This window comes from Puma concolor, chromosome A3 (genome assembly GCF_028749965.1).
Source record: "Puma concolor isolate L17-30 chromosome A3, mPumCon1.1.hap2, whole genome shotgun sequence".
Lineage (NCBI taxonomy): Eukaryota > Metazoa > Chordata > Mammalia > Carnivora > Felidae > Puma > Puma concolor.
Genome location: NC_141669.1, coordinates 24,882,125 through 24,909,169, shown reverse-complemented (window position 1 = coordinate 24,909,169; position 27,045 = coordinate 24,882,125). Strand labels below are relative to the sequence as shown.

Here is a 27,045-nt window from a genome sequence, read left to right as displayed (position 1 = left end):
AAGGGTTCCCTTCTCCCACCCCATTATTCTTCACACCCAGTCAATCTTCCATTCTGCCTTCAAAATGTGGTGGCAGACTCTGACCTCTGGTCTGCCAGTAAATGCCCTGCTTCTCCCTCACCACCTCTTGCTTGGAGTATGGAAACTGTCCTTAACTGGTCTCCTTACATTCTGAGTATCGCCCTGTCACCAAAATCATCTCTCCAGAACATAAACTTGATCATATTACTTACTTGACTAAGATTGTTTTATAGGCCCCACTGGGCACAGGATAAACTTACTCTCTCAGATGAGAATTCACAATCATTGCTGGGTTCTCTCTCAGCAACTTCTGCAAAACTCTGGTCTGACCCCTGGACACCAATGCACTCTCACTTGTCCTGACTCTCCACTGCTAACTCCTTTGGCTAGAAAACCTATCTCCTTTATCCTGCAGTCACTTCTCTTCCTATCTTAGCCACAGCCACCCCCAACAAAAGCAACTTGTATGTGTTTCCACAGCTCTCTGTACCCACCACAACTATATGAGTCCCTCTCCCACTGCATTAATTATTTATCTTATTCACTGGTCTACAAACTTTTGGACCTGAAATTTCTCCCTGTACTCCATTATGATAAGGTCAGGAATTAATCTTTACATGCCAAAGACTTGGCAGGGCAATTCCATAAAGGCTCAAAGAAAGAATGAATGTCCAAGCTACTTTTATTCCATATCCTTTTTTTCCTATAGAGACTAGAACACTTAATGCAAATACGTCAAAGCAATGAACCAACCTAACGTAAGCTTTCGTTCAAAAGTCACCCAGCAAATTATTCTTTTGGAGTTTAATAAAAACCAAATCTTCCCTAATTATTGATTTTTGCTTCCTGTTAGAAATTAGTCAACTCTTTGTTTTAAAATAATTTTTAAAATAAAGGGCACCAAAAGGAAGATGACTATACCACTTAACCAAAGTAACTGTAGTCATCACCATATAAATCACTGTTGGATGCTAACGGAATGAAACACATTATTTGTAAAATATAACCAAAACAATCACAAACAAAATTACTTCATTGAAAACTGTGTTCCTATATATCTCCTTAACGCGTAACAAATCTGTACGATACCGGAAGACCATACGGCAGTTAAGAACAGAGTTGTTCCATTCGGTGCCTCAGTTTCCTCATTGGTATAACAAGATGAGAAAGTACTTCACAAAATTGCTAGGTAACTGAGTCAGCACAAATAAGGTTCTTGGCAGAGTAACCGCATAGTAATAAATGTCAACTGCTATCATTGAATACTTTTAACTTTCTTAACCCCTTTCATATATACATTGCCTTGTTTTGTTTTGTTTTCTTCACAATACAATGAGCTTGTTTGGACAAGAAATGCTTTGCCCGGTCCAGAGAGGAGACACTGACAAAGAGGTTATATGATTTCCCTAATGTATTTTAATTGGCAGAGTAGGAACTAGAAACCACACCTACCCCAGCCCCAGGCCAAACTGACCAAATCTCCAGGTAGCACTTCGGGAGAAAAAGTCTTTTAGGTTTTCCCCACTGTTTCCTCTTGGCGGTCAGCAACAGGCAGATGGGAGCAGATGAACTAACCCATTAGCTCAAATTAAAACGTAGGAGAAGCCTCACTTTCACAGTACCTGACACACAGTGGGCACTAAAAGACAAGAACTACTGGGGCTGAAACACAAAGTGCTACCATGTTTCTCAATGACAGAACAAGGCAAAATCAAGCCTGCTATCAAAAAGAAAAGTCACTTGATAATTACGCTCATCTATCACATCAAAGTAAAACGTGGCAAGAGAAACTTTTTTAAAAAAAGAAAAAAACCTTTAAAAGTCGGACAATTTCCTTTTATTCTCAAAAATCAACAGTTGCAAAAAGGACTTTCATTAAGACACTTTTTGAAAACTCAACTCATTATATTCCATGACATGTCTTTGCCCAAGTAAGCGACTGACGTGTATAGACAGTATTTCATCTCTGAAAGCCCTTCACCATACTTGTTACTTCCCTGGGCTTAAACTGAATCCCAATACTCAGCCGCGTACACAGCCACGTGCATATGGAATACAGTTAATGAGCTTCAAAGGCAGATGCAATATTCCGAGGAACCCAACTGAAGCAGGTAAGTACAAAGGAACCAAAAGGTCCCTGAGGCATCTCGAGTGCCCTACCAGTATTTCTTCTCTTCAAGGAGCAGGTAGAAGTTAAAAACACCTCAAGGATCAGGCTTGACAGCAGCTCCTGGCTGGGGCCTACCTTTCCTTTCGTGGCACCGCCACTCGGGCACCTATGGGCAGGCATCTGGCGCCTGAAGGATATACACAGATCAGGGCTGGCACGTGGTGGACACTTGGGACGTTTAGCACAGTGGCCGAAACAGGAGTATGTCCGGGGCGAGGCAGCTCCCAGACCCGCTCACATCTGGAACAGGAAGGTCTGGACGCTAATCTGGGCGGTCCAACGGGACACCTGGCCCTCCTCGCCCCGCAGCCGCCTCGCCCTCGCCTAGCCGGCCCGCGCAGTCCCAAAGCCCCCCGACGTGTCCTCAGGCTCCTGGAGTAGCTTCCCCGCGCCTCCTCTCACCTGAGCCCGCGACGCCGCCACCTGCGTCAGGACCCCAGTTCCTGGCCAAGTGACCGTTACCTGGGCCGCAGCCCGGGGAGAACCTCGGCTCCAGGGGAAGAGCCCGTGAGACTGCTCCCCCTCCGCCAACTCGGGAATCCCCCGGCCGCCGCCGCCATTTTACCGGCGCGCAACCCCCACCTGATAGTTCCAGCTTCCCACCTGTGACCAGCAGAGGACGTCGAGCGTCGCCTTGGGGGACGCGTGGGCGACCTGGAGAATCCGTGGGGGTCACAACCTCCGAACAGAACCCGCCGCTAATTCATCCCGAAGCGGGGAGGCGTCCGGCCCGTCGCCCTAGTAATGCGTCCCGGAAGGCTCCATCCTGATTGGCTGCGAGCTCCATGACAAGACGGCGTCCCCGGCTGCGTGGGAAGCCCGGGTTCCCAGCGCCCCGCCCCTGCTCCCCTGCGGGGGCCACCCCGGGCGTCCGTAGTCGAGGGCTCCCTTAAAGGGGCCGCGCTCTCTTCCTCTTCTGGCCCTCCCGAAGAGGGGGGCGGTGTAAGGGCGAGGAACAATAGCAATAGGAAACCACGGAGGGCATTGTCCCAGGGAACCTCATCGTCCAGCCAACCCCTAGTTTCAGACTGGAAAACAGAAATCTGGGGAATTGAATTTACAAGCCTACTTTACTAGCTCGAGGTCCCGGGGCAAATCAGTGGTAGAACCAGTTCTAGAACTCCGGTTCCTGATGCGCAGAGCCAAGTTCTCCCTAGCAGGCGCAGCTTTCCCCCTTCCTAGAGAAACTTCTCCTCCGAGCGCCCACAGCCGTTACTAACCCTCGTAAAAGGTGCTCGTCGCTTTGCACTGTGGTGTATCCGCCCCCTGACCTACAGGATTCTAAAGATCCATAATGGTGGGACTGTGGTTAAACCCCTTCATTTCCCACACTACGCTTTCCTCCTGCTGGCCTTCAACAAAGACTCACAGAGTAAAAAATCTTAAAAAATAACAAATATAGCCACGCATCACACACAGCCACTCAGCAGTCATTCACGTATGTTTATGTATTTGTTTATTCAACACGTCACGGGATGGGGGGGATGAATTGTCTAGTACAAGGTTCATGTCCTCACAAAATTTATAGCGTAATAATAATGGACATATAGGTTTGGGATGCAGAGCTTCAATACAGCAAAATTATCCCCCAATTTCTTTGTGAATCAAAAGTTCCTGAGCTCCTTTCCTAAATCGGCTTCACAACCTCTCCAATTTTGTTCAGAAATACGGAAGTATTTAAGATGTGCTAAAATTGTAATAACGACCAGAAACAGCAGAGGTAAACACCAATACAAAAGCTGACTCTGCCAATTATCTCTATAACCTCAGGCCTCATTTTTAGCTTTAAAATAAGATTGCTAGAATAAAAGATCTCCATTTTTCGCGCAACTCTTACAAATTTTTAAGTTTCTTGACGTCAGAGACCAGGGGAAAAACCCTGAAGGCACTCCTGGGTTTTGAAAGCAGGGACTATGCAAATAGTTTATCTTTGAATCTCTGTAACTGCTAGAGCTGAGGAAGAGAACTCTGTGTATTTGAATACAACAGATGTTAAATAAAGATTAACTGACTTGAGTGAATCACCCTGGTGTCTTCTCTATTTCACCTTCTAGCCTTTGGCCTTTCTTGAGGGTGGAGGTGGGACCTAAAGGAAAGGACTGAAACTGGAATCTTGAGGGTATTCGCTCTTTTTTTACCCAAAATACTCCCAACACCCACCACATTTGTGAGTTTCCTACACCAGGCAACTCTCCAATTCTCTCTGGACACAACTGGGTATCCCCCACTGTAACTCAATTCACTACTAACTACTCAGAGTTAGCGCAGACCCCACAGGTTAAGGGGTCAGTCGTACAAGGCTACCCCCCCACTTCAGACACCAATCAAAAGTTGGGGCCTCTGGTACCTCTGACCATCCAGCTATAAACTAGGAATTCCCACAACCCCAGTGCTCTAGTTCTAATTTGCTAGAACAGCTCACAGTACTTGCATTTACGTTTATTGTCAAGGATACAAACTCAGGAACAGCCAAATGGAAGAGATGCACAGGACAAAGTATGGGTGGGTTGGAGGGGACACGAAGCTTCCATGCTCCTCTAAGCATGCCAGCCTCCCAGCCTCCCAGTGTGGGTACCAACCCAGAAACTTTCAGAACCCCATTAGTTAGGGTTTCTTAGAGGAGATTTCATTACATAGATGTGTTTGATTAAGTCATTGGTCATTGCTGATTAGCTCAACCTCCAGCCCCTCTCCCCCTCCCTGAAGGTAGGTCAATTAGCTTGAAAGTTCCATGATTGGTTCTCCTGGCAACCAGCCCCCATCCTCCAAGGGTCAATCATTAGCATAAACTCCTGTAGAAAGGAACTTGTTATGAATGACAAAAGACCATCCTATCCCCAATCACTCAACAAAATACTATGGTATTAGAAACTCTGTGTTAGGAATGGGCACAAAGACCAACTATATATTTATTATAGCACAGTATTACAGAAGGTACAAGGAAAAAGACTTGAAGGAGAAATACAAGAAGTATGGCATTCAAGCACCCTGGCTCAGTCCCACTATGGACACTACAAGACTTGAGCCCAAACCATCTGTTTGTAATTTCGGAAAATTTGTGCTACTGTAATCCAGGAAATTAGGGCCCCGCCCCCTCCAATAAGTGAACTCCAACAGTGTACAAGTGACCTTCTGGACATTTCCTGTGGTGTTTATCTGCTGGAACTTTCCACACTGACCACTCTTGTACTGTGTGCTAAACTCACTGCTTAAACTTCATGAACTTACAATATAGTTGGGCATCTCTGATCATAAACTCTACCAGTCAGGTAAATACCAAGGAAGAAAAGAGTTCAAACTGTATAGAAGACACTTTTGTCCTACTTCAGGCTATCACCCCAGTAATAACTTATTGACTCTTGGTAAAGAAGGTCCTTTGCACTAGGAATGAGGTCCACTAGGCTAAAACCATTCTTGAACCCCAGGCCCTGATGGAATTACAGTTCTCTTAGATTCTCCCCATAGAATTTTCCTAAAATGAATCCCATCACCAATCTTGCCCTAGTAAAAGAAGATGTAAATAATACAAAGAAAGCTCAAATGCCAGCTTCTTCCACTTACTAGTTATGTGGCCTTAGGTCATGCAATCTCTCTGACACTCAAGTGCCTTTATCTGTAAAATAGGGAGAATAATCTTTCCTTTTTGAGTTGTTGTAAAGGAAAGAGAGAACTCATCTGATAGCAAGCTCTTGTCTTGTACCTCACTTCTAAGTGTGGTTCCTCCAGTGCAGTGTTAAAGCCATCCATGGGGTTGGAAGCCAAACAAATCTTATAAATCCAATTTCTGACACTTGGTACACTGATAATTTGGTTAAGTCACTTAATTTCCTTGGGCCTGTTTCTTATCTGATAAACCTGGTTATTAGTGCCTATGTCATAGGATTGTTGAGCATATTCAAAGAAATAGCAACAACTACCTGCCATTTATTGAATACTCTCAGTGTGCCAAGTGTGCCAGTGTGCCAAGTAGCATGTCAGCCCTTTTGATGAATGGGGTAGGATGAAACTCAGGATGGTTAAGCACCTTGCCCACGGGCTCACGGTGGGTTGGGGGCAGAGTAAAGGATTTGAGTGTGTGTCTCTCTGACATTGATGCCCTTACTCCTAACCCTTCTGCCCAGCTATACTGAATTTCTTTGGGGATAATTAGCATAGGATCCAAAGGTCCTCACAATTCATGCTGACCCCCTTAGGTCTTCACCCCAGTCTTTCAAGCTTGCTCCTTCTAGGCCACTTACCAGCCAGCTAAGCCATTTGCCACTGCCTTTGTCCATGTATATCCTCCTCTTGAGCTAATTCTCTCCCACACAAAATAAATGACTACACACACTGGCCTCAACTGTGCCCATTGGGAAGACTACTCTCACCCTGAGTAGGTCTGCAGTGAAGTAGCAGTCCATTTTCCTCTTGCATCCACAGATCAAGCCTATCAACTTCATCACACTCAGGTTTTTCCTTCTCTACCATCTGGTTTAGGGAACTTCCATGGATTAAGGGAGAGGCATTGGTGCAACCATAGTAGGAGAAATGGAGATCCAGGCCATCTCTTCATGCAGCTACTGTGTGTCTGCTGGGCCTGCTCAAATTCAATTTTGGATGTACCACTTCCATTTTAAAAGATTGCTGCTAGACCCACACTCAAGAGCTGGTAGATCTGATAGCTCTCTTATTGCCCAGTTCATGATGGACAGTTTGAGTTGCATAATCACTTGCCCTGTGGTCAAATGCTCAGATTCCATCAGGGCTCAGCAGCATTCCAGGAGATGCTTTCTAAATGTGCATGGCTCTCTCCTGCAGGTGGCATGGCCATGCCCCAGAACCCTAGGGGGCTGCACCACGATTCTCGTTGGGGGACTTGCCAGGGGCCCTGCATGGTCTTACCTCCACAACAGATACCTCTGGTTTCATGAGATGTGTCAGGTGGTATGACACAAGTGACAGGGCTGCTTATACCATGCATGGGCTAGACATTCTGCTGAGTCCTTTCTTGATCTGAGCCATACCTTCCACAATCTGAAGAGTTCCACCAAGTGTCATGCTTCTTTCTCAGTGGGAAAAAATTCAAGGTGCAGTAAGTTGTCCTTGATTTTGGAGGAGGTCCTGACATGCCCTAGACCATTGGATCACTTTACCACCCAAATAAGGTCTACGCTTTAGATAATTGTATCATGCCAAAGTTATTTTCTTTGTTTCTATATATGTTCTACACTGATATAAGATATTAACTTAAGGACAAGCTGGGTTGAAGGCATACAGAAATTTTAGTTCTCCCTTCGCATCTCTACCATAGGTCTAAAGTTATATCAAAAATTTTTTGGGGTGCCTGGGTGGCTCAGTTGGTTAAGCATCCGACTTTGGCTCAGGTCATGATCTCACGGTTCATGGGTTCAAGCCCCACATCGGGCTCTGTGCTGACAGCTCAGAGCCTGGAGCCTGTTTCAGATTCTGTGTCTCCCTCTCTCTCTGCCCCTCCCCCACTTGCACTCTGTCTCTCTCTGCCTCAAAAATAAATAAACATTTAAAAAAATTATTTTTATAATAATAACTGTTATATAAATTTGTCATCAATGTAGCAGGCTTCTGAATTTTTCTGGGGTTTATCCACTTTCTGGAATTTATGTGTCTCATCAAGGCATACAAAATACTTGCATTTCTGCTCATCAGATCTGACTAGCATGAAATTTCAATATGATAGACCAAATGTAGTAGTGTGTAGAATGGCCAGATGGTCCAGGTCTCTTTGGAATATATTGGGACAGAAAACAGGAAATGAACATAGCCCTAGAGCAAGACTCTAAAAGTGTAATATTGTCTGTCCCACATGAATGTTATTTTCCCCTGAATCTTTTGTTTATCATCTTCGTTGAGAGAGAGGGAGCAGTTCCAGGGGCTTTGTTTGGCTTTTCTTGCTACAATAGCTCCTACTCTATGGGTTAACGCCCAATATGAGGGCTCTGTCAACTCCTGAGTATGTCCATTCCAAGTATACATTCAGAAATCAGGGAAATAATCACCAAGTTGGTAAGTGGACCTGGTGGACCCACTGTGAGACAGACCTGAGAGAACATTTATTATCTGACTCCAATATGCCCCTACTTTAACAGGGGGCCCATGATGGTGCTTTGGACTCCTGGGTATCCCCACCAACTTAGACTCTGGGTTCAACATCTCTCAAAATTTCAGGCTATTCCTCTTTCCCCAGTGAATGGCTATCTGGGGAATAACCCTAAATCACTTTGGAGAAGGACTGAAGAAATGTGAATATACTTGCCATGCTGTTCCAGGTCCTTCCTCATGGACACCCAATCTCTCCTTCAGTCCATGTGTTGTAGGTCTGGAAGTATGCTCAGCTCTTGAAATCAGACAAGAGATCATGGCTAGCCATTGAAGAGAGATTGACCCCAGCCTTCTACTCATCCTTTATTAATCTCTGCTGATTACATATTAAGCAATACCCTTCCTTGCTGCTCATCTACTTCTTATCCCTAGAAATACTGTGGTCTCTTACTGAGCTCCACAGTTCAGGTCAGTCTCCCTGGCTGCCACAGTGGTCTCTGCTATTCTAGGATCTTGTTATCTCCATTGTACTAGGGGATCCTATTCTATAACAGCACTTTCCATCATCAGCCCTGGTCTACAGAATTCAAACACCACTGAGCTTCTCAGTGATGCTGGTGTCCCGATGGAGCATTTGCTATTTGACTTCAACCATAAGCATTTGTCCTTAATAGTCATCCAGGCCCTCCTGAAGAACAGAGTCAGCTGAAAGGGTTTCTGGTCTTATTTGGTCAAGGTATTTTAGCACACTTACTTCTAAAGCTTTTTGATTCCTATGTCCACATTCTGTCATGATAGTTCTGGCATGTCTACTTTATTTAATGTGGTCATTACTTTCCCCAGTTTCTAAGAATCACCCCAGCACTATATTAGAACTGGTTCCAAGAGTTTTTACCACAGTGTTAAATACTGTCATGGGAATGTGTATTTTATTAGCAAATTTCCCTAAACCAGCATTTTTTTCTACCTCCTTAGTCCAATGCACTCATGATCCACACGTGGTGAACTAGACCCTACAGCCACTGTGGCATATAATCTTTTCTCTCCTTTATAGCCCAAGAACCTCCCCTATCAGATCAGGGTGAGATTTGACCCATTTTGAGGAAGGGTGGCTCCTGTGTTCCAAACACACAGAGAGACCCACTTCTGCAGGTATAGATGGTTCAGGGAATCTGAGGGAATCAAGTTACATCTACTCAGATATCCCAACTCTAAGTCTCAAGGCTCCTTTTCCCCCCAGTTTTATTGAGATATAATCAACATATAATGTCTAAATTTAGGGTGTACAACATGATGATCTGATATACACATACATTGTGAAATGATTACCACAATAAGTTTAGCCAACACATCTATCACCTCAAATAATTACCCTTTTGTGTGTGTGTGTGTGGTACTCTGGAACACGAATTATACCACAAGGTTTTTCGACCTTGAGACAAGGGGACGAGCCATTTATATTCCCATATCAGTCAGTTATTGACTGCTGGCTGCCCCAGGGTGGGGGTGCATAACCAGCTGGGCAAGGCAGCTCCTATCAGCCTGACAGGAGTCCTTGCAGAAAAGGGGAAGCTGTGAGCCACTAGGAACCAGTGCTCACAGCAGCAGGGGGATGGGTGACCCATCTGGAATAGGCACCAACAGCATTCACTACAGACAAAACACAAAAGCTAAGTAAATGTTAGCTTTTTTTTTTTTTTTTGAGTTTGCAGACCATTTACATTTAATGTAATCATCATTACTTTGTGGTTGAGTTTATCCATTTATTTTTTAATATGAAATTTATTGTCAAATAGGTTTCCATACAACACCCAGTGCTCATCCCAATAAGTAAATGTTAGCTTTTTAAAAGAATACATATATGGGCACCTGGGTGGCTCAGTCTGTTAAGTGTCTGACTTCAGCTTCAGCTCAGGTCATAATCTCATGGTTTGTGAGTTCAAGCCCTCATCGGGTTCTCTGCTGTCAGCACAGAGCCCACTTTGGATCCTCTGTCTCCTTCTCCCTCTTCCCCTCCCCTGCTTGTGCACACTCTCAAAAATAAATAAACATTAAAAAGGGGGGGGGGGGAGGAAGGAAGTTGCCTTTAAAAAAAAAAAGAGGGGCACATGGGTGGCTCAGTCGGTTAAGTGTCCAACTTCAGCTCAGGTCATGATCTCACGGTCCGTGAGTTTGAGCCCAGCATCAGGATCTGTGCTGACAGCTCAGAGCCTGGAGACTGCTTTCGATTCTGTGTCTCCTGCTCTCTGCCCCTCCCCTGCTCATGCTCTGTCTCTCTCTGTCTCAAAAATAAATAAAGACATTAAAAAAAAAAAAAAAAGAATACATATATGATATTACCTGCCTCAAATATCGGAGAATGCTGTATAGGAACCCATTGCAGTAGCTGCCTTTGGGAAGAAGAATTGAATACCATTGAACTGATGCATCAATGTATTGCCTTTTGTACTGTCCGAATTTTAAGCAGGTGCACATATTACCATTTTAATTTTGAGGAGAAAAACATTAAAATCCCCTTTAATGTGCCTATAACATTAGAACATTATGTTAAGCCACTCTACTGCTCTGAAGGTCAGTTTTCCACGAGTTTCAGAATCCTTCTCTAAGCCTACACTAGAGTATCACAGCTGATGAATTACTCAACCCCATGAGCCATTGATTTAATAGTCATATTTAATAGGGCACCCCACAATGTTCAGGGAAATGCTATGACAAGCAGGAAATCCCAAGTCCTCGTTCTTATTGTACTTTTGTTATTTTAGGGGATAATCTCTACACCCATGTAATTGCTTCCTCCTCTTCAAAATGGGATAGTAATGAGGTAAAATATGTTCTCAGTAACAGAGCTCAGAAAGAGGCAAAGAAGCCACTGCCTCTCCCTCCTGAGGAACCACTCTCCTCAGTGCTGATGACTGGAAGGAACACTCAGCCCAATGCCAGCAGAGGCCACAGGTACCTGACAGGAGGCCAAGAGCTAACCATTGCTTGTAACTCTGTTTCCCCATCTGAGAAAGTCCCTGTGACTGAGACTTAGCATACTCTTAGCTACCCAGCCATGTTCTGGAACTCAAAAGGTATTTGGAAGTAAGGGTTTTGATTTCCCGAGAAGGCAACATGACTTAGGTGGTTCAGGAGTCTTGGTGCTGGAATGAGTGGCTTAGAAGATGCAATAAATTGTTGTCAACACAAACCAGGGGTGCAATCTAATTCTGACGATTCTCTGTTTGCTCCTCTAGCTCTAAAAGGTATGTGTACCGCCCTCCCCCCTCCCCCACAGATGCTTTTTGCTGACGTGTCCAGCTTGCATCTCCCAGCTCCCCGGCTCTCTGTCTGTGGCAGAGTTCAGCCAATGGGAGGCACTGGGAGGAGTCTGCAGGGTGGGCTGAGAGAGAGATCAAGGCATTTGTTCCCCAGGCTGCTTCCCTGTGGTCTGTGGGGTGACAGTAGCTTTATACTCCACCAAAGGCCATGGCTCTTCTCCTACAGCTCAGCACTCACTGAGTTCTGGGACCCATTCCCTCCCCTGCCCCTTCGGGATGTATGGTTTTCCTGATTTATCATATCTAGACTTCACCATCCTCTATTAGTCTCCCTTAATTCAGACTCCACCTTTATGATAATCCCTTTCATTCTCTCCAAACATCCCTTCTGAACATTCCAATTGTTTCTTGCCGATATACTACCTGATACACCAATGGACCAAAATTTCACTTAGGCTAGTAAGATTAAAATGCCAGAAAGTAAATTTAGAACCCTGGTGATGAACCACTCCTCCAACATGACATAAACATTTGTCCTACTGTTATCTGACATAAACCCTCTGTATCAGTAAGGGATGCTTGCGGCTGTAAGTAACAGCAAACTCAATTTACAATGGCTTAAACCACATGGATATTTTGTACTAATTAACTCAAAGTATAGATGTAGGCAGTCTCAGAACTGGTTTTCTAACTCAAGGATGACAGCAAGGACCCTAGTCCTTACCATTCTTCTGCTCTGCCTTCCTGAACATGTTGGTTTTAAATTTTCTTACATGTTGCCTCATAGCCACAAAATGGTTGCCACAACCCCAGGAATCACAAAGGCAGGAAACCGTAAATAGAGGAAAAGGTGTTCTCCTTGGGAGGCTTTTTCTTTTTATTCAGGAAGAAAAATCCTCCCCAGAAACTTCCCAACACATGTCCCCGATTGTCCCATCTGTCAGAACTTAGTCACACAGCCACCTCTATCTGTAAGGAATGTGGGAAAGCAAGCATCTGACTTTCTAGAATCTGTAGGGGGAGGTGGCAAAAGAAAAGGGGGTTGGGAACCGAACTGAGTAACCAGCCAACACTGTTGATCACATCCTATGCTGCCAGTGACCCTCTCAGCCCAACTGTTCCTCTCTGAGAAGTTATTTGTCTTCCAATAAGAAATGTCTGTTACCTCTTCCCTACTATTTCACTAAATGGTGGTGAACTTTAAAGCCCAATCCCAATTCCTTCAGCATCTAGTTATGACCTCCATTGAATCACCCCTGACGTCTACATAATCCATCTGGGATGGCCATCCAGAAAATTGTACTAACTATATTTTCTTAATTTCTGTGTTCTTGCTGCTTTAGTGTCTGGGGCCTGACTCCCACATATGGCAAACTGCCTGGGAGTCTGCCTTTCATAAGCCAGCTAACCAGTCCAGAGCTTGCCCCACTCCCACCCCACCCCCATCACCCCCTACATCTCTCCTCTCTGGGTCTTATGCTCCAGGCTTAATTTCCCTGCCCTGACTACCCCAAGGTCAGGAACCAGACAACTTGGGACATCCCCTATACCCCAGAGCCTGTTGAAATTACTCAAACTAACCCATTCTGAACCTGCTTACTCTGCCTTGCCTGTCCCTTCCTATGGAAACCACAATAAAGGGTCTGCCCACATTGCCTTCCCACTGCTTCATCTCCTAACTGAACCTGGTGCTTCCCCACGTGGCCACTGCAGTATGCAGGGTCTCCTCCCCCTGGCAACCATGACTAACCAACAGCGTTTTCAATGGCAGTCTTATGTGTTGACCTCACCTTACCTGGACAATATTAAAACGTACATTAAAAATTTTTTAATGTTTATTTATTTTTGAGAGAGAGAGACAGAGACAGAGAGATAGAGGAGGGGCAGGGCCAAAGAGACAGGGAGACACAGAATCCAAAGCACGCTCCGAGCCGTCAGCACAGAGCCGCACACAGGGCCCGAACCCACCAGCCGTGGGATCGTGACCCGAGCGGAAGTTGGGTGCTCAACCAACGGAGCCACCAGGTGCCCCAAAATGTACATTTTATTTTATTTTTTAATAGGTTTATTTATTTTTGAGAGAGAGACAGACAGAGCATGAACGGGGGAGGGTCAGAGAGAGGGAGACACAGAATCTGAAACAGGCTCCAGGCTCTGAGCTGTCAGCACAGAGCCCGACGCAGGGCTCGAACTCACAAACCGCGAGATCATGACCTGAGCCGAAGTTGGACACTCAACCGACTGAGCCACCCAGACGCGCCCCAAAACGTACATTTTAAAACAAAACCCTTCTCCATAATCCACTCCCCTTGGTGGTGTCCTATCTATCGCCCTCTCTATCCTGGGATCAGCTCTGTGGGGTTATTGATCCTGGACTACAATCAGTCATGTCTTACCATCGTTCCCCAGAATAGGCTCATATTCCCCATGGTCATCCCACCAGAGTTCCTATGAGACAAACACATCTTTTCTTGCTAATACTGCCACTGCTGGGAAGTATAATTTAAGGCATGCCAAAGACCACCTGCTTTCAGCATTGAGGAGAAAGACACAAGTGGCATTTTAGGAAAAGAATGCCATCTGCTACAAACTAAATTCTTTAATATTACTATACCCCCAGAAATGATATATCATTCTCATTTTACATCTGCAAAAAATGTGTATTAGTTTTCTACTGCTGCTGTAACAAATTGCCACAAACATGGCCACTTAGAACAACACAGATTTATTCTCTTACAGATGTAGAGATCAGAAATCCAAAATCAGTTTTACTTTGGGCTAACATCAAGATGTTGGCAGGGCCGGTCCCTCCTGGAGGCTCTGAGGGGAGAATCCACTCCCTTGCCCTTTTTTGGCTTCAAGTGACCCATCAGCATTATTTGGTTGTGTGGCCCTGTCCTTGAAACACATCACTGATCTCACTGCTCCCCACAGCTTATCACCTTCTCCTCTTCCACAGTAAAATGTCCCTCTGCCTCCCTTTTTCTTTCCTTTTTTTAAAAATTGAAGTGCAGGGGCGCCTGGGTGGCGCAGTCGGTTAAGCGTCCGACTTCAGCCAGGTCACGATCTTGCCGTCCGCGAGTTCGAGCCCCGCGTCAGGCTCTGGGCTGATGGCTCAGAGCCTGGAGCCTGTTTCCGATTCTGTGTCTCCCTCTCTCTCTGCCCCTCCCCCGTTCATGCTGTGTCTCTCTCTGTCGCAAAAATAAATAAACGTTGAAAAAAAAAAAAAATTGAAGTGTAGTTGACACACAATGTTACATTAGTCAGATGTACGACATTGGACAAGTCTGTATGTTATACTGTGTTCACCACAACCTGTCACCATGCAACGCTATTACAGTATCATTGACTGTGTTCCCTATGCCGTACCTTTCATCCCCGTGACTTATTCACTCCATAACGGGAAATCTGTATCTCCCATTCCCCCTCACCCCTGCCTCCCTCTTATAAGAACACTTGTGATTACATTTAAGGCTCACCCAAATAATCCCGGATAATCTTCCCATGTCAAGATTTGTAATTTCCTTATAACTGCGAAATCTCTTTTGTCATATGAGGGAACATTCATAGGTGACAGAAATCAGGACTGCATAGTTTTGAGGGCAATTAGCCCATCACATGGGATCTCACTGAGCTGAAATCATACTGCACATGACATTGCTGCAGGCTGCAAGGGCTGTGTCCTTCTGGAAGGTCTAGGGGAAAATCCATCTCCTTGCCTTTTCCAGCAACTAAACTTGCACTCCTCGGCTTGTGGCTGCTTCCTACCTCTTCAAATTTTTTTTTAATGTTTATTTATTTTTGAGACAGAGAGAGACAGAGAAAGACAGAGCATGAACGGGGGAGGGTCAGAGAGAGAGGGAGGCACAGAATCTGAAGCAGGCTCCAGGCTCTAAGCTGTCAGCACAGAGCCCGACGCGGGGCTCGAATTCACGGACCGTGAGATCATGACCTGAGCCGATGTCGGACGCTTAACCGACTGAGCCACCCAGGCGCCCCACTTCCTACCTCTTCAAAGCCAGCAGTGGAGTCTTTAAACCTCTCACTGACTCCAATGCTGCTTCTGTCATCACTTCCCCTTCTTTGACCCTGACCCTCCTGCTTCCCTCTCTTTCCCTTATAAGGACCCTTGCGATTACACTGGGCCCAGGAAGACCTCACCTGCAAAGTCTGTTTGCCATATAAGGTAACATATTCAAAGCTTTGCGGTGGGGGGGGGGGGGGGGCGGTGGTGTTAGGACTTGGGCATCTTTGTCTTTGGTGGGGCCATTATTCCTGTCTACCTGACTCAGGCAGAGAGCAGCTCAGTGGTTGTTGGGGACCGGGGTGGAGACGAGCAGAAGGGAGGGCCTACAAAGGAGCAGGAGAAAACTTTTGGGGGTGATGGTTGTGATCAGCGTGATTGGGGGATGGTTTTATGGGTATACGTATATGTCAAAACTTATCAAATTGTACCCTTTTAAAAAACATGTGCAGTACGCTCTACATCAATTATACCTCAATAAAGCTATTAAAATATTAAATGTGGGAGAAAAGTGAATCTTGAGGTTCAGAGGTTTTGGCCCAAGTGTAGGAACTAGTAAGTCATGTAGGGCGAGAGGTACACTCAGTCCATCTGATGATGAGCCCCGCGACTGTGACAGTGTCGCTTCCTTTGTCCTATCTTCTGCGTATATCTTCTGCGTATTTGGGACGATAATGTTAGCCCCCTGGGGCTACGACTACATGGTACTTGCTTGATAAATGGTCACTTCCTTCCCTTTCTTCTTACTGACTAGCTTACTGACTTGGCGAGAACTTCTGAGTATCCTGGAACATGTTCTGTGTCACAGAACCTGAAAGTCACCACTTTCTTCATGAGAGACAGAAAGGCGTCTGAGAAAAAATGCCAAATGGTGCCAACAAGATAGTAAATCAGCCTCATCTTCAGAGATTCTCAGCCACAAACGCCCCCAGACTCTAACATGCAAACCAACAGTCGGGATCAGACGTAGTGTGGTCTCTCAGAAATGGAGGCTCGTTCTTTCTGTTGCCTGGTGATGAGAGATAATTCCCATGGACAAATAAGAGGCGGCAAGCATCTAGAAGCTGCCCTGCATTACAGACAAACAATGGCATGCTCAATGCTTGCTGTAACAAGGTCACAAAGCCCTTCTGCCTGAGGTGCCATGCTTGGACCATGGTGGTGAATCACAGCAGTCAGGACACCAAGCCTGTTTCCAGGATTTCCTCAAGAGAGGAAAATATACCCATCTTTCCATCAGTTATATATTTATGTGTTTAGAAGACAAAAAAAAAAAAAAAAGGGCAGTGTCCTCTATTCCTAGATAAATTAAAACCGTCTTGAAACAAGGGCCCAGATATCCATTTTCCCTTGGGATTCTTCAGAGAACACTGTGTACGAGAGTTGCCCACCTTTGCTGGCACTTGTTGTAGGCTTGCAGGTTGCAGACCTTCACCTTGGATCCATTTCCTATGTCTTAATCTCTGTGTCTACTATTTCCACCCATGGCCATACATCTTCGAGGATCATATTCAGCTTACGTTGGTCATGTCGATCAACCTAGGGAAACAGGAGCCAATAAACGTAAAGAATGATGAGAAAGAGAAGAGGGGAGAGGAGATGTTGAAATCTTCAGTTTACCACCGGGAAGCACTGTCCAGTTCATAGACCTGCAGGCAAGCTACTAACATACAATACATTTAAGATGTATTACAGTCATGGTTTCACAAATGGTAAGTAGGGGTGCCCTGGGTGGCTCAGTTGGTTAAGCATCTGACTCTTGATCTTGGCTCCAGTCATGATCTCACAGGTTATGAGTCAAGCTCTGCATCGGGCTGTGTGCTGACATGGTGGAGCCCGCTTGGGATTCTGTCTCCCTCTCTCTCTCTGCCCTTCCCTGCTTGTGCTCTCTTTCTATCTCTCTCTCTCTCTGTCTCTCTCAAAATTAAACATTTTTTAAAAAAGAGTAAATACAGTAGAGAGAGCTAGACGTGATTGAGTTCTGCCATCACTTGTCAACCCTATGATTTGAGGCAAATGAGTTTAACTTCTTTGAGCCTCAGTTTCCCCATCTGTTACATGAGAGTAAAAAGTAGGTTCTGGCTGTGGAGACGTTGCAAGGCGCTAGCACATGAAGGAGATGCTTAGTAGTTAAAGGTTGCTTTCTCTTCCCTTTTTTTTTTTTCTGTCTGCCTTTATCTAATTTGGCTTACGAATCTGTTCCAGCTAAATGCTTCTAGGGAGACGAAAATGTGAATGTCAATCAACCCAGAAAGAAAGTGCTAGTACACCGCGACCCACGACCCACGGTGAACCATTACTCCTCAAAAGCACCGAGAGTAGGCAGTTCTGGCCTGCAGCCATGGTTTGGCACTGAATCATGTCCTGTTTTGCATTGTGCTCTAATTGTTTCAAGTCATTTCCCCTCTCTGGGAGTCAATTTCCTAGCCAGTTGAAGCCTGGGCATGAATAAGATCCTCGGTAAGCCCTGTCTAGTTCTTCTCAGTTCCCTCTTCTACCCAAATACCTCTACTCGCGACAGAAAAACCCGGAATGTGGTAGTGGTGACCGGGAGCTAAGGCAAGCCCTTTACTTAGAGCAGGTTCTCTCCAGTGAAAGGTAGAGGTGGTGCTCGAGGCCTCTGACTGCTGCCCAGAACACCACCTATCCCAGACGGCCCTCGCACAGAGCCATCACCAGCCACCCTCAACTCAATGTCCACCCCACCCCCTCCTGCCCAGAGCATCTGATGACAAAAGAGGACTCTCTGAGTTCAGGTAGTTCGAGACCAGCGTTCCGAACAGTCCTGTTGGAATTAGGTGGTTCATTGGGGGTGACTGGGTGGCTCAGTCAGTTAAGCGTCCGGCTCAGTTTCGGCTCGGGGCATGATCTCACGGTTTCGTGGGTTCAAGCCCTGTGTCGGGCTCCACGCTGGCAGTGCAGAGCGTGCTGGGATTCTCTGCCTCTTCCTCCCTCTTTGTCCATCCCCCACTGCGCTGTCTGTGTGTCTCTCAAAATAAATAAATGCACCTTAAAAATAAGTAAATAGGGGCGCCTGGGTGGCTCAGTCGGTTGAGCCTCCAACTTTGGCTCAGGTCATGATCTCGCAGTCTGTGAGTTCGAGCCCCGCATTGGGTTCTGGGCTGACAGCTCAGAGCCTGGAGCCTGCTTTGGATTCTGTGTCTCCCTCTCTCTCTGCCCCTCCCCTGCTCTCTCTCTCTCTCTCTCTCTCTCTCTGTCAAAAGTAAATAAACATTAAAAAAAATAAGTAAATAAAGTTTAAATATTAAGAAAAAAAAAGAATGAAGTGGTTCTCAGGCATTGGTACCTTCTGTTGTTTCCCACAAGGTAGCTGACATGGCCAGGCTTTGTGCTCACTCTCAGGAACACTGGTTCTAAACTTGGGCTACACATTAGAATCACCTGGGGAGCTTTTAAAAGCGCAGAGATGATAATTGTATTGGTTCAGGATGGGGTCTGGGCACTGGTATTTTTTAAAAGCTCCCCAGGCAATTCTAAATGCATTCAAGATTCAGAATCATTGATCTAGGTCAGAGACTGGAGTGTACTTATTGGGGCCTGTACCTGATTTTCTGAATACATCTGCAATAGCATAGTGACAAGCCCCAAAAGGGAGAGTTGAAGGAGTGAATGACTGTGGGTTTGAATTCCCAATACTTAGCATGGTGCCTCCCTCATAGTAGGTGCTCAGTAAATGTTTGTTGGACAAATAAATGGGTAAAAAAACCAAAAAAGTTTTGAGATTGTATAATGGAAAGAGTATTGGACTACAGGCAAGGAAACCATGTTCCCTGCTGTGATATTGTGATTTGTTATAAGAAGTATATGTTCTTGGGGTGCCCGGGTGGCTCAGTTGTTTAAGCATCTGACTCTTGATTTCAGTTCAGGTCATGATCTCATGATCTCATGGTTCCGGAGTTCGAGCCCGGTGCTGGCAGTGTGGAGCCTGCTTGGGAATTCTCTCTCTCTCCCTCTTTCTCTGCTCCTCCCCCTGTTCACTCTCTCCCTCTCAAAATAAATAAACAAACTTAAAAAAATAAAAAAGAAATATATATTCAGTCTTCTTCCCTGTTCCTGGTACAGAGTTCCTAAAACCCTTGGAATTTCATAAGTGATGATAGCAATCTTTTGTCATGTTAGTGAGGTGATTTTTATTTTTATTTATTTATTTTATTTTTCAAAGTTTATTTATTTTTGGGACAGAGAGAGACAGAGCATGAACGGGGGAGGGGCAGAGAGAGAGGGAGACACAGAATCGGAAACAGGCTCCAGGCTCTGAGCCATCAGCCCAGAGCCTGACGCGGGGCTCGAACTCACGGACCGCGAGATCGTGACCTGGTTGAAGTCGGACGCTTAACTGACTGCGCCACCCAGGCGCCCCAGTGAGGTGATTTTTAGAAAGCTCCTAGGTCACCTTTGGGGGCTGGTTGCCAAGGCAACAAACCACCTGATCTGAGGCTTGGAATTTTCAGTCCTAGCCTTCCCTCCAGCCCTATCTCTGGGGAGGAGAGAGGAGCTGGAGACTGAGTTCCATCACCACTGGCCAATGACTTCATCAAGTATTTCTGTGTAATGAAGCCTCCATAAAACCCCAAAAGGATGAGGTTTGGAGAGCTTCCAGATTGGCAAACACATGGAGATATGGGGATACTTTGAGATCTTGGAAGCTCGGGGCCCCCTCCCACACACCTTGCCCCATGCTTCTCTTCCATGTTACTGTTCCAGAGTTCTAGCTTGCAGCAGAGTTTTCCTCTTGCCCCCAGTCTGATCCTGGCATCACTAGTCTTCTTGGGGATCTTCAAGCCATGCTGGCCGACCCACATCCCAGCCCTGACAGCAAGCCTTGGACAGTAGGTTCTGCCTGGGCCCTCCCAGGAAGCCCTTTACTACCAAACTCCCTGATTCTCAGCACAGTATTGGCCCAAAGCGGGTGCTCAACAGGTAAGTGAACGAACGTGCCTGCCTTTCTGGCTCTGAGCGCAGCTTTAACATACGCCTCTGTCTCTTGTTCCCATCGGATGGCTATGGACTCGGTTTCTTGAAAGGGCTATGAATGTGCTGGCTTGAACGTCCCCTGCTGCCACCTGGGAGAAGCATCCGCTGTACCACCCGCAGCTCTCTGCCCGCCTCCCCCGCCCCTCACTAGCCAAGCCAGGCCTTGGCCCTTCATGTAGGGGTATTTGGAATTCAGACAGAACACATGGTGTTTGCCCAGGATCTTGCTGTTTTTATTTATGTTTTTAAATAACTTGTTTTTCTTATTATTACAAAATAACACATGTTCTTTTGAAAAATATCGGAAAAACCGGGCAAGCAAAAATTAAGAAAGGACAGATCTTTCATAAATCTCTCAGTTTCAGAGAATCACTGCTCAATCCTCCTCCCAGTTATACATGCACACTCACACACACACATGTGCACACACATGCATACATATTTAGGAAATGGGGCCATCCTGTACTTAGTGATTTGTAACCTGCTTTTTTTTCACTTAACAAAGTCTCACTGCTTTAAATTGTCATCTTGCGCTATTATTTACCCTCACCCCAAGGGTCTGCTTCTGTTGTCATTAGTTGCTCACAGTTTTTCTGTTTGTTTGTTTGTTTGTTTGTTTACAAAATGAGCCACATGAGTCAGCAAAACCCAAATCAATGGGCAACACGGAGGACTTTTCCAGCTGATCCATGCAGTGGTAATCTGTGCTTTGACCAGAGGTGTCTGCTCAGAGAGAAACCTTGCATCCTATAAAATGTTTGTTTCATCAAGAGCTCCAGGGCTCAGGCTTTAGTAGAAACAAAGAATTTACTGAGCAGCTGTAACCTTAAAATTGCTACAGTTTCTATGAAACTGGAAAATTCCATCACCACAGCCAATGTCAACAGCACAGGCAAGAAAGGAATGTAGGAATTCAAAGGAAGGGAAGAATTTGATTAAGAGCGACTATGGGTAACTGGCAAAAACTCTCTGAAAATGACCAGAAGGCGCCGGCTTCCAGCACAGGCATCCAGAAATTAGATTATAGGCACTGGTCCTCCCTGAAGCGGGCAAGGTGGCCGGCATATCACACGTGTTTGTGCAAAAAAATGAAGCTAGCCTAGATTTCAGGTTCAGGCAGGTGGGCAACAAGCTGATAGCATCCCAGGAAGACCTGCCCCCCCACCAACCCCTGCCTTGGGGCCACGTCCCTGCCAATCTTACAGTTCTTCTCCCACATGCCCACATGTGCACACCTCGGGTTCATCCCGTGACTCCCACAAATGCTGTGCCTCCTGACCGAGAGCATAATGGCTGGCAGGGGGGAGGGCGCAGGCTTGCAGGGAAAACACTAGGATTCAGACTGAAGAAGTGAGGAGGTACAGCTTGCATCACACATCAAACAAGAAGAGCTTAAACTGCATTATCTTCTTGGTTCATCCTTCTCACCGAGAGAATTGCCAAAGCCTCCAAACCCAGCTCCCTTCTTTTCTGATGCCCTCGAACATGGCTCACTCACCAACGTGCCGCCCAGCATCATTTTTCATAGTCTAACTCTGCAATCTCTTGTTTTCGATGTTCTCTTTATTCCTTACAGTTACAAAACATTTTTTTTTTAATGATGAGGACTCTTAAGCTTTACTCTATTCCCTTTCAAATATGCAATTTGGTATTATTAACCATGCCGTACATGACAAGCTCTCTACTAATATTTATGAAAAGCAAGTAATACTTGCACACTGTTTAGAAATCCAACAGAACCAAAAGGCCCATAATGGAAAACATTAGTCACTTGCTCTAACTCCCTACCAACTCCCTACCGCCCTGCCCCAGTTGTGGCTATTCTGCTGGAATTGTGTTTCTCTTCTTTATTTTTCTAATATTTTTGTGATGTAGTCATACTGATAGGGAGCATTTTCTAATTCACTGTATGCCAAGAACTGTGGATTATTTAATTTAATACAAATTAAATTAATTTAATTTAATATGAAATCTTACCAAGTTAGTGCTATTATTATCCCCATTTCACAGATGAGGAAACAGAATCAGAGAAGTTCAGTGACTTGCTTCAAATTGCACAGCCAGCATATGGCGGACCTAGCACCACTTTATATTGCTTTTATAATTTTAAGACCGGACTCTACACATGCTCCCCTCATATAATCAACACTAAGTCAAGCATTATTAGGACAGAAAGGATCTCACTAAATACACTCATCCCACCAGCCAGCTCCAGTGGTTCTTAGATGAGATAAAATTCAAGAAATTTAGGAAAGATTAGCTTAAAAAAAAAAACAAAACTGTAGATCAGTCCCTAGGCCTGCACTTGAGGGGGTCCCCTTGACTTGAGGCCTGCAGTGTGGAAATGTGGTTTCTTTCTCTCTCTCTCCTTCTTCTTCTTCCTCTTCTTCTTCGTCCTCCCCCTCCTCCCCTCCTCCCCCTTCTCCTCTTCTTCTTCTTCTTCTTCTTCTTCTTCTTCTTCTTCTTCTTCTCTTTCTCCTCCTCCTTTTTGTTGGGCAACCTTCCTTCCTTCCTTCCTTTCTCTTTCTTTCTTTCTTTCTTTCTCTTTCTTTCTTTCTTTCTTTCTTTCTTTCTTTCTTTCTTTCTCTTTCTTTCTTTCTTTCTTTCTTTCTCCAGAGACAGCAGAATTATTAACACCATCTTTGATTTGGGGGAACCAAAGAGAAGCTGCAAAGCAAACCTCTTCCCTTTCTGATGAAGTCCATGTGGACCTTTGTGGTTGCCACTATCTCTGGGGTTTTTAGAACACCTAACCCTGGAGATCACTTCCTGGAGTCATTTTAATTCCACGAATCACCTCTGCACTCCAGGGTCACTCCTGCAGACAAGACAAGGAGACTGAAACAGAGTAAAATGACCTCCAGGGAGTCCCATAAACAGAAACTCCTTGTATGGAGAATGAGTTCTTTATGGAGTAAGAAGAATATGCAAGCACAATGTTGCTCCTCGGAGTTACTGGTACACAGGAAGCATAGCCTGCGCCCCAGCACACAGAGATTCAGGAAGGAGAGAGCACATTTGGGGGCTGCTGAAATTTACCATGACTTCAACTGGATTTAGAGAAGTGGAAAGTTCCAGTCTGTGTCAGAACACCCTCACGGGGACAGGAAGATAGAACTGGAACTTTGCGTTCTGACGCAATACAATTACTTCACAGATACTGTCTGGTACTCAGCTCTTGACACCCAAGAGCTGGCTTCGGGCTGAAAGGAGGACATAGCAAAAGGCAGGTTGAAACCCTTGGAGATTTCAGGTGTACAAAACAAAAGCGTCGGGCGTTGCTTCTGAAAATCAAATCGGAGAGGAGGCTGAGTGAAAGCCAGCTATGGAATTTCTCCACCATTTCTCATCATCTCCATTGATGAGGTAAATAACCAAACAGTTCCTGGTTCATCAGACTTTGAAGGGTACAAAAACCCAAACCGAAATATCCTATCAGAGCGAATCTGAACACGAACAGGGCACTGAACATAAAAGCAAGGAGTGCTCATCTCATCAGACAGGCAGCTCTGGATCTAGATAATGAAAACAGGGCAGTTACTGCCCAGCTCAGCCACGGAGATAAAGGCTAGTGGGGACACGGGGAAATTGCAAGCAAGGTATTGCAGCTCAATGAGGATCTCTGCTGGAAAGCAGGCAGGAGCTAAGTAAAGTAATAACCTTGTGACTCACGTATCAGGGCCTGAGACGACAATGGCCTGTTTGGTTGGGTCTTCGGGACAAGAGAAAAACTGGCACCAGCAGAGCAAGGATTGGCCCAATGGCAGGAAACAAAGGAGAGTAATAAAACCAAATGTTTCAAGGTAGGAAGAGATCACTGGTGATGAACGGCGGAAAGAGATTTCTGAGAGCAACATTTTATTACTTTGGGACGCTGACAGCCAATGTATCATATCCACGTTTCCTGATGGTAGAGTAACAACAAAGGCAAGGCAGTAATAAAGGACAAGGCAATCAAATAAAAAAAAAAAAAAAAAAGATTTATTTTATATAGTTCCTAGCACTGACAAAGGCAGATGTAGCACAATGCAGATGAGTGGTGGAGACAAATGAGATTGGAGAAAAGGGAACAGTAGGTGAACCAGGTTGGAAACCCAGTTACCTGGAGCAGAATGACAAAAGACAAGGGGTTGGGATGGGTAATTTGAGAAAGGGACAAGAACATTTTTTGAGACATTGGAAAATTGGAAGCATTTAGAGGTCTTGGTCCTTTTCCAGAAAAGAACCCTATTGTTCTTTATTGTTATGTCTGTGAAGACCTGTGGCCAGGGATGATGACCTAGGAGATCCAGTGACAGCCCTGCCTAATGCCACAGAGGAGGTCCTGAGGACATCTGAGGGCGTTTCTGAGGTCCCAAGCTTTTACGTTTCCTGTGCAAGGACACCAGGGAATTGCTTGATCAGCCTCAGTGGGGTGAAATTAAAGTTGGCCTTTTTAAATCCTTGGAATGGAAAATGAACATATGAGATTTCACACAGACCCGAACTCTGTATATATCTGACTTTGTGTTTTTTAGATTCTGGCGCTCACCCCCTCTTCATCTAAGTCATCTTTGGGCCCCTGAGTAGATACTGGACATGGCTTTCCCACAGGGGCCCTGGACCCCATGCTTCCAATCCTGCCTTCAGATTTACTCTCAGTGGACCCGTGAGTGTCTTACCCAGGGTCAACACTTCAGTATCTCTATCACCAGTGACTACAAGGTACAAGACCTTGCTGCTTATACTCTGAGCTAGAAGAAAAAATGACTTAAAGTTAGGAAAAGGATATATTTGCAAACAGATACCTCTCCCCATGTTCCACAGAAAATCTAGGACTTACTCCTCTTACCATCATCATTATCATCAGCAGTAACAGCCAGATATTGAGTACATGTGGCTCACCTGGGCTAAGAGCTTTATATTTAATGCATTATGTGATCTTTATCTCAAGTCTATGAAGAAACCGCTGCTACCAGCCCCATTGTTCAGATGTGGAAACTGAGGTTTCGTTTGCCCAAATAAGCATCTGGGGGCTGGCAGACCTGGTGAACCTATCAAGAGCCTGCACCATATCCATTAGCTACGCTCCTGCTCATAATCTTCTACTCCTCTGTAAACTCTTATTTTTCCTGGTGAGAAACTGTCATGAATTACCCTACAGGTTTATGCTAGGTATGTGGCAGGTACTCAATGTCTAATTTAATTAAAACCAATGAGCCTCCAGCTCACTGGTGTTCACGATTGCCTTATGAACCCACTGGCCCCACAGACCTTGCTTTTGAGGGTTTTATCTTGATTACTTTACCCATTAGCTCATGCTTCTCAGTCGGCCGGCCAACCTGGTTTTGTGTGAAAGTAAACGCTTTTCAAGCCTTAAGCTCTGGCCCACTGAAACCCAGTGAGGGGAGAAGCACAGGGTAAATTCTCATTACCAACAGTTCAGTATCTTATCCAAAGTGGGAGGGGAATGGTGAGGCGTAGATGCTGGGAGGGGGCCAGCTTGACTCGGTGTCTTGGCACCCTTAGCGATCGATGGTTGTGGAAAAGCTGAATCCAGAATGAACATCTGCCCAGGCTAGTCAGAAAGGAAACAGCTTTTGGTTAGCTAATTAATAGCTTCATCTGCAGCAGATGATTCCATTTTCGTGCAGTAGCTTGAACACAAGGGCCTGGGAGCCTGGATTCACTCTTTCTACATTCCCTAGGTAGTGCTAGTAGGTCATGGTGCCTCCCAGCCCATGTCCCGTCCTATCTGGCTGGGTCCTTTATAAGAGGACCTCATATCTGTCTGGGCTGACTCTGGCTGACTTACTGTTCCCTAAGGGCATAGGCCTCAGAATTGGAGGCCTTTCTAGGCTACAGTTTTTGGGAGTGGGGCCCACGTGCCTCTCACTATGGCTGGATGATTTCACTCGTGAGGTACCAGGCACATGTCACATGATACACAGATATAATGCGGGTGCTCACTGCTCTTTAGGGGCTTACCACCTGGTTGGGTGTTTGTGCACGCATATCCGTGTGGGTGTGTATATGTGTGTGGTTGGGGGTAGGACCTGGTGGAAAGATTAATATACATGAAACCATGTATGATCAAGGACTAAATTGCTTTACTGTCATCCAGAAATAGGATAATTTGGTTTGGACTGAGAAGTCCTTGAAAGATGGAAGAAATTCAGAGAAGCCAAGAGGACCTTCTGGAGGGACAGCATGTACAAAGGGATAGAGGCAGCAGTGAGAATCAGGAATGTGAGGAAGGTTGAAGTCTACAGTGTAGTGTGAGCAGGAAGAAGACCAGGTGTAATGCAGCCCGGGTTACTGTCAGGGATCCTGGTTTCCTCCCTCCCAGCATCTTTCCAGAGCCCCCGAGGGATTACTGAGCAGCACTTCCCTTGGAGCCCACACAGAGTTCTCTCGAGCTACTTCTGACACTTCATGGCTTTTACCTCTTTGTACCTGTTCCTCATTTCTAGACAGTAATCTCCTTAAAGCTAAAGACTAAGGCTTCTCTGTCTTTGCCTGGCACATAAAACATGCTC

The 27,045-nt window shown here is 45.5% G+C and overlaps 1 protein-coding gene and 1 long non-coding RNA gene across 4 annotated transcripts in view; both read right to left on the bottom strand.

Annotated features, from left to right (window-relative positions):
- Positions 1-3,049, bottom strand: part of LCLAT1 (lysocardiolipin acyltransferase 1) — a 183,558-nt gene extending 180,509 nt beyond the window's left edge. Inside the window, exon 1 of one of the 3 annotated variants that reach the window (XM_086700293.1) lies at positions 2,774-3,049. The gene's annotated coding sequence lies outside the window, so the exon portion shown is untranslated. The other 2 variants (XM_086700292.1, XM_086700296.1) reach the window with 2 other exon arrangements.
- A 22,530-nt stretch (positions 3,050-25,579) lies between these two features.
- The window catches only part of LOC147582325 (uncharacterized), a 59,978-nt gene continuing 58,512 nt past the window's right edge, over positions 25,580-27,045 (bottom strand). Inside the window, exon 3 of the long non-coding RNA XR_015248694.1 lies at positions 25,580-26,084. This is a non-coding gene — a long non-coding RNA (uncharacterized LOC147582325). The remainder of the gene's footprint in view (positions 26,085-27,045) is intronic.